We start from the raw sequence: 6,892 nt of genomic DNA on the forward strand, positions 1-6,892 counted from the left end.
TCCATGGGCTCACTGTGTATGGAATGGGTGTTTTGGGACAGAATTGACTTTGGCCAACTCCCAGACACCCACCTGCCTCCACTTGCTCCCTTCCTGGGGGATGTGGGAAAATGGAAGAATGGAATTGTGGGTGGAGATAAAGGAGTTTAACAGGTCAAGCAAAAGCCGCTTGCACAAAAAGGAATTCAGTCACCACATCCTGTCAGCAGGCAGAAGATCAGCCATTTCTGGGGTCTCCGTGTGCACAGTATTCACTTGGAAGACAAATACTGTGACCAGAAATGTCCTTCCATCCTCCTGCTTTCATAAAGCTTTTATTTGCTGAGCATGGCCTCCTGTGATATGGAATATCCCCTTGATCAGTCTGGGTAGATTGTCCAGGCTGTGTCTCTTCCCAGTTTCTTGTCCATCCCCAAATTCCTGTCCATCCCAAGCCTGCTAGGAGGTGCACAGCAAGAGAAGGAAAAATTCTGGATGTCGTGGGAGCTCTCCTCAAAACATGGGTGCGTGATCAGCAGTCTCCTCAAAATCCCAAACACAGCATGACGTGGGGCTACTGTGAAGGACGTTGACTCCCTCCCACCTGGAAGGATGAAATGGGACTTGGGAAGGAGATGGAGGCAGCCTTGTGTTGCATGTTTGGTGCTGCAGTCACCTGGTAGATACTCTTCCAACAGGCTTTGCTCACTTACTGTTCTCTAACAATAGTCTTTATTTTCCAATGATCTCAAAAAAATTAATGAAACCGAGTTCTCTTATCCTCTCATTTCACTTGAGGATTCCAGCATTGACATTCTCCAATGCGCTGTCACTGACATATTTTATGAAAATCCTTTTGCCAGGATTTGCTTTGTCTGAGAAGCTGAGAGGCCTCAGGAATAAAATGTAAACAATGATTATCTGCTGTTGTGGAATGCAATAGGTAGATCTGTGATTGGTCTCATGTGGTTGCTTCTAATTAATGGCCAATCACAGTCCAGCTGTCTAGACTGTCTTGGTCAGTTACAAGACTTTGTTATTCATTCCATTCTATTCTCGTCCAGCCTTCTGATGAGTCTTTTCTCTCTATTCTTTTAGTATAGTTTTAGTTTAGCATTTTTAATATAACATATATCATAATATAATAAATCAGCCTTCTGAAATATGGAGTCAAGATTCTCGTCTCTTCCCTCATCCTGGCTGCCCTGCAAGACCACATCGTGCCATCTTCTTTCTCCCAGAACCTCTTTTATGCTACAGAGTAGTCCATTTGCCTGAGTTTTTTGTAGAGATGATAAAGTACTCCAAGTTTGGAGAAGAATCCTCACTGCAAAATTTTGAAGAAATGTGACCAGGATTTGATGGAAGAAGGTGCATGGGCTATGCCCAGTATAGTGATGGAAAATACCTGGTGCAGTTCAGAAACCAAGTATGGAAGAGAGAGATCTTCCTTGGAACAGCACCAGTGCAAGGTTGCAGGGATCACTGAGAGCCAAGAGAAGCCTCTTGATGTGCTGATGGGGGAAAGTTGTGCCAAGAGGAGCAAAGGGGCTTCTGACAGCCAAGGACTTTGAGGCTGTTGGAGCTGCTTCTCATCCAGACTCGCCGTCTGCAGCATGGATTGGATTTTGCTGCCCTGTTCATCCTTGAACTCCTGCAATTTAGGAAGAGTCTGTGACAAGAACAAAAGTTCTGGAAATGCTGGCTGTCATCCCAGGAGTGAAGGTGACTGGTGGCCATCCCTGAATGCAGCCCAGGCTGGCAGGAAAGTTACACACTGGGATTGCTGTGCTAAGTACATATGAAATCCATGGATTTAGGATATGAATTACAACTTCAAGCAAATTCGTGGGAAGAATCAGTGGAAGACCTTTTAGGAATTTCAGAGTCCAAAGAGCAGAGGTAACAGTGAGTGCTGGACAGAACAGATCAGGTTGAAGATGGTGCTGGGCAAGCTGCCAACACCAGTCAAACCTGGTGCCTTGGAGTGTCTGGCCAGAACTGTCCCTGTGCCTGTCTCCTGTACTGGAGACCCACCACAGCCCCAGAATTTCTATGTGAGGCACAAACTTTCACAGAGGTCAATCCTAGACATGGAATAATTGGATTATTTAGATTGGAAAAGGCCCTCAAGATCATCAAGTCTGACCGTAAACCTGAGGCAGCCAAGCCCAGCGCGGACCCAGATCTGGGCATTGCCAGGTGCAGTCCAGGAAGCGACCTGGGGGCGGCTTTTAGGGGGCTGTACCAGGAACACCCATAAGATGAAGCTCTGAACAGACAATAGCAGTGTCACGTTCACAACACAGAAGAGCATAATTGATCCAGGAGGTTTGGAATGTTGAGGATAAACTCCAAGTGAGAGAGGAGCCAGCAAGGAGAGGAGCTGTGCTGGACCTTGTGCTCACCAACAAGGACAACCTGGTCAGAATGAGAAGCTCAAAGGCAGCCTGGGCTGAGCAAACATGGAATAGTGGATTCAGGATTCTCAGGGCAACAAGGAGGGCAGAGTGAGCTCTGGGATTCAGGATGCCTCCGCAGGGATCTCCTTGGTTGAGTCTCATGGGATAAAGCCCTGGAGGGAAGAGGGGCCCAGAAGAGGGGCCCAGGAGAGCTTGCTCATATTTTAAGGGTCACCTCCAAGCTCAGGAGTGACGCATCCCAAGGACGAGGAATTTGGACAAAAACTCCAAGAGGCCTGTGAGGGTGAACAAGGAGCGGAGCTCCTGGACAAACTCAAAGAGTGTGGAAGCAAAAACAGGCAGTCTAGGAGGAATACAGAGAGATTGTCTGAGCAGCCATGGATCGGGTTAGGAAACCTGAAGCCCTGGTAGAGTTAAGTCTGGCCAGGGACATCAAGGGCAACAGAAAAGCTTCTATAGGTACATTGGTGATAAAAGGAAGACTGGGGAAAGGAAGACTGTGCACCCTCTCCAGAAGGAAACAGGACACCTGCTTTCCCAGGACATGGAGAAGTCTGCGGTTCTCAGTGTTTGTGCACCAGTCTTCACTGGGAAGTGGCTCAGTCACACTGCCAGAGTTGCAGGGGCAAAGGCAGGGACTGGGAGAAGGAAGAACCATCCACATTAGGAGAACCACGGAATTCCAGAACCTTTAAGTTTGGAAAAGCCCTCCAAGGTTATCAAGTCAAACCTGTGTCATCGAGTCCAACCTGTGACCAATACCTACCTTGCCACTCAGCCCAGAGCACTGAGTGCCATGTTCAGGCATTCCTTGGACACCTCCAGGGATGGCAACTGCATCATCTCCCTGGGAAGACCCTTCAATGCCTGACCACTCCTTCTGGGAAGAAATTCCTCCTGATGTCCAGCCTGAAATTTTCCTGGTACAACTTGATGCCATTTCCTCTTGTCCTGTCCCTGTTCCCCAAAGCCTGACCTCCCCTGGCTGCCCCCTCCTGTCAGGGAGTTGTGCAGAACCAGAAGGTCCCCCCTGAGCCTCTTTTTCTCCAGGCTGAGTCCCCCAGCTCTCTCATTCATTCCTAAGAGAACTTATGCTCCATACTCTTCACTAGCTCTGTAACTTTATCTGGGCTTGAGAAGATAAAGTATCTTCTACTGGAGTATCTTAAATACTCCAATAAAGAAGTATTTAAGGAATATGAAGGTCTGTGCACAGGAATATGCACAGGTCTGTGGGACCTGATGAGATGCATCTATGGATCCTGGGGGAACTGGCAGAGGAAGTTCCTAAGCCACTCTCCATCACATTTGAGAAGTTGTGGCAGTTCAGTGAAGTTCCCACTGACTGGAAAATTGGAAATTTGACCCCGTTTTTCAAAAGAGAAGGCAGATGCTGTATGCCACAGGCCAATCAATCACACTGGTGTCCTGCAAAATCATGGAGAAGATCCTTCTGGAGACTATGCCTTTGGAAAATAAAAGGTGATTGGTGACAACCAACATGGCTTCTCTGAAGACAAATTGTGCCTGACAAATTTGGTGGCCTTGTATGACAAGGTGACAGTGCTGATAGGTGAGGGCAGAGCAACTGGCATCATTACCTGGACTGTGCAAAGCATTTGACACTGTTCTGCAGGGACAGCCTTGTCTCAAAACTGGAGAGACATGGATCTGATGGGTGGAACACTTGCTGGATAAGGAATTGGCTGGATGGTGGCACTCAAAGGGTTGTGGTCTGCAGCTGTAGACCACAGACTGAGTGGAGACCAGTGACAAGTGGTACCCCAAGGGTCAGTGTTGGGACCAGTGCTGTCTTTGTCAGTGACATGGATAAATGGGATTGAGGCCCTCAGCACAGTGCTGACAGTGAGATGTTTGGTGGGGTCACATGCTCTAGGAATGGGATGGGGCATCCCAAGGGACCTGGATGGGTTGGGGAAGTGGGATCGTGTGAACCTCATGAAGTTCAACAAAGCCAAGGACGAGATCCTGCTGCTGGGTTGGGGTGACCCCCAGCACAACTCCAGGCTGGGGGTTGAATGGAGCAGCCCTGAAGAGAAGGGCCTGGGGATGTTGGTAGATCAAAAGCTCAATGGGAGTGACTCCATCAGTGATGAGGGAAAGCTGACGATGTCATTTATCGAGACTTCTGTAACCATTTGATGTGGTTCTCCCCCAGCATCCTTCTCTACATTGGAGAGATGGATTTAACAGGTGGATTGTCAGGTGGATAAGGAACTGGTTGGATGGTCACATCCAGGTGGTTGTGGTCAATGGCTCAGAGTCCCAGGGGACGTTAATGACAGTGGTGTCCCTCATGGATCTGTACTGGGATCAGTAGTGTCCCTCAGGGGTCTGTGCTGGGACCAGCGTTATGTAGTATCTTCATTAATGACAAATGAAGGGATCTAGGGCACCCTGAGCAGGTTTGTAGGTGACACTGAGCTGAGGGGACAGGGACACCCCTGAGGGAGAGAGTCACTGAGAGGGACCTGGACAAGCTCAGAAGTGGCCCATGGGAAACTCAAGAGGTTTAATAAGGCCAGGTTCCAGGTGCTGCAGCTGGGTCAGGGTGATCCTGGGATGGATCCAGGCTGGGGATGAGCAGATGGAGCAGCTCTGGGAAAATGACTTGAGGGTGTCCGTGGGTGTGATCTGGATATGCCTCAGCCCAGAAACCCCCCAAGCCCTCGGCTGATCCCCCAGTGTGAGCAGCAGGGGAGGGGGGTTCTGCCCCTCTACCCCACTCAGGTGAAACCCCACCTGCAGAGCTGCCTCCAGCCCTGGGACCCAACAGCAGCAGAAGGATGTTGAGCTGCTGGAGAAAGTTCAGAGGAGGCCATGCAGATGCTCAGATGGCTGGAGTCCCTCTGCTCTGGAGCCAGGCTGGGAGAGCTGGGAATGTTTAGCCTGGAGAGACACACTCCAGGGGAAGAGCAGGTTCCAGGGAGACGTTAGAGACCCTTCCAGTGCCTAAAGGGGCTCCAGGACAGCTGGAGAGGGACTTTGGACAAAGCATGGAGGGACAGGACAAGGGGGAATGGTATCCCACTGCCAGAGGGCAGGGATAGATGAGATATTGGGAAGGAGTTGTTTGCTGTGAGGGTGCTGAGGCCCTTGCCCAGGTTACCCAGAGAAGCTGTGGCTGCCCCATGCCTGAAAGTGTCCAAGGCCAGGTTGGATGGGGCTTGGAGCAACCTGGGATAGTGGAAGGTGTCCCTGCCCATGACACAGTGGTGGAATGAGATGATCTTTAATGTCCCTTCCCACCCAAACCATCTTGGGATTCTATTAATCGAGATCTGAGATCTCTGCAGAATCTGAGAATCTGCAGAATAAATCCTGGGGCAGAGCTGAACCAGGGCCACCCACAACAGCCCAGGCCAGGGCTGGATGCTCAAGCTTGGGCTCATGTGGAGCTCATGGGCCATGAGTGTGTGAGGAAGTCCCAGGGGGCTGGTCAGGGCAATTCAGGTGTATTAATTGACCCTGTCAGTCTGTTCAGTGCTTGGCTGGTCAGGCATTGGAAGGGGCTGCCCAGGGAACTGGTGGCAGCACCATCCCTGGAGTTGTTTAAAGGGTGTCTGGATCTCACTGGGTGATGTGATTTAGGTGTTATGGGGCTACAGTGGCAGTATGGGATGGACTTGGATGGATGATCTTGAAGGTCTTTTTCAACCATGATGATTCTATGGGAGGTGGGACCCAACCTAGACCCTGGATCATGATTCTGTTGGTGGGACTGCAGAGAAGGGGAAAAAGGCAGGGATTCACTGGGGGTGTGTAACTCTGGAGCAGCTGGGAGCAGGGAAATGCTCCTCCTTACTGCTCATCTGTCTCTTGGCAAAGGGTGAGACAACAGGAAAAGAGTTATCCTGGCATTGAGGAAGTTGTTACACAGAGAAGAGTTGGATGCTCTGAGGCTGAATTTCCATAGATCTGCAGCTGAGCAGGAATCTCAGCATGTGGTGCTGGGCTGTTAGGGGAGCAGTGAGGGAGGTTTGGGCGGTTTAACTGTAAACCCAGGAATGTACTGGTTTGGGCAGTAAAATCATAATCTTTGAGGCTAAAAAAGACCTCTGAGATCATGGAGTCAAATTTTCCCCAGCACTGCCAAGGCCACCATTAATCAGGTCCCCCAAGTGCCACATGCACATGTTTTTTTTAAATCCCTCCAGGACTGGTGACTCCACCACTGTCATGGGCAGCTGTGCCAGGGCTGGACAACCCTTTTGGGGAAGAAATTTTTCCTGTTGTCCAACCTAAACCTCAGTCTGCCCTGGCTGGCTCATCACAGTGACATTAAGTTACAGAGAAATTCCTGCTCTCTGGGGGCAGGAATTGCTTCTGGGATGTCTGTTGTCAGGATCAACCGCTCCGTCTTTCACAGGGATCCATAGAGAAAGCAGAGAAGGGGAGGCGAGGAAAGCCCTGTGAGCAGGCAGATGCCTTCTAGAGCCTCCTTGAGAGCTACATGAATGCATCAATTG

The sequence above is a fragment of the Motacilla alba genome, chromosome 26 (genome assembly GCF_015832195.1).
Source record: "Motacilla alba alba isolate MOTALB_02 chromosome 26, Motacilla_alba_V1.0_pri, whole genome shotgun sequence".
NCBI lineage: Eukaryota > Metazoa > Chordata > Aves > Passeriformes > Motacillidae > Motacilla > Motacilla alba.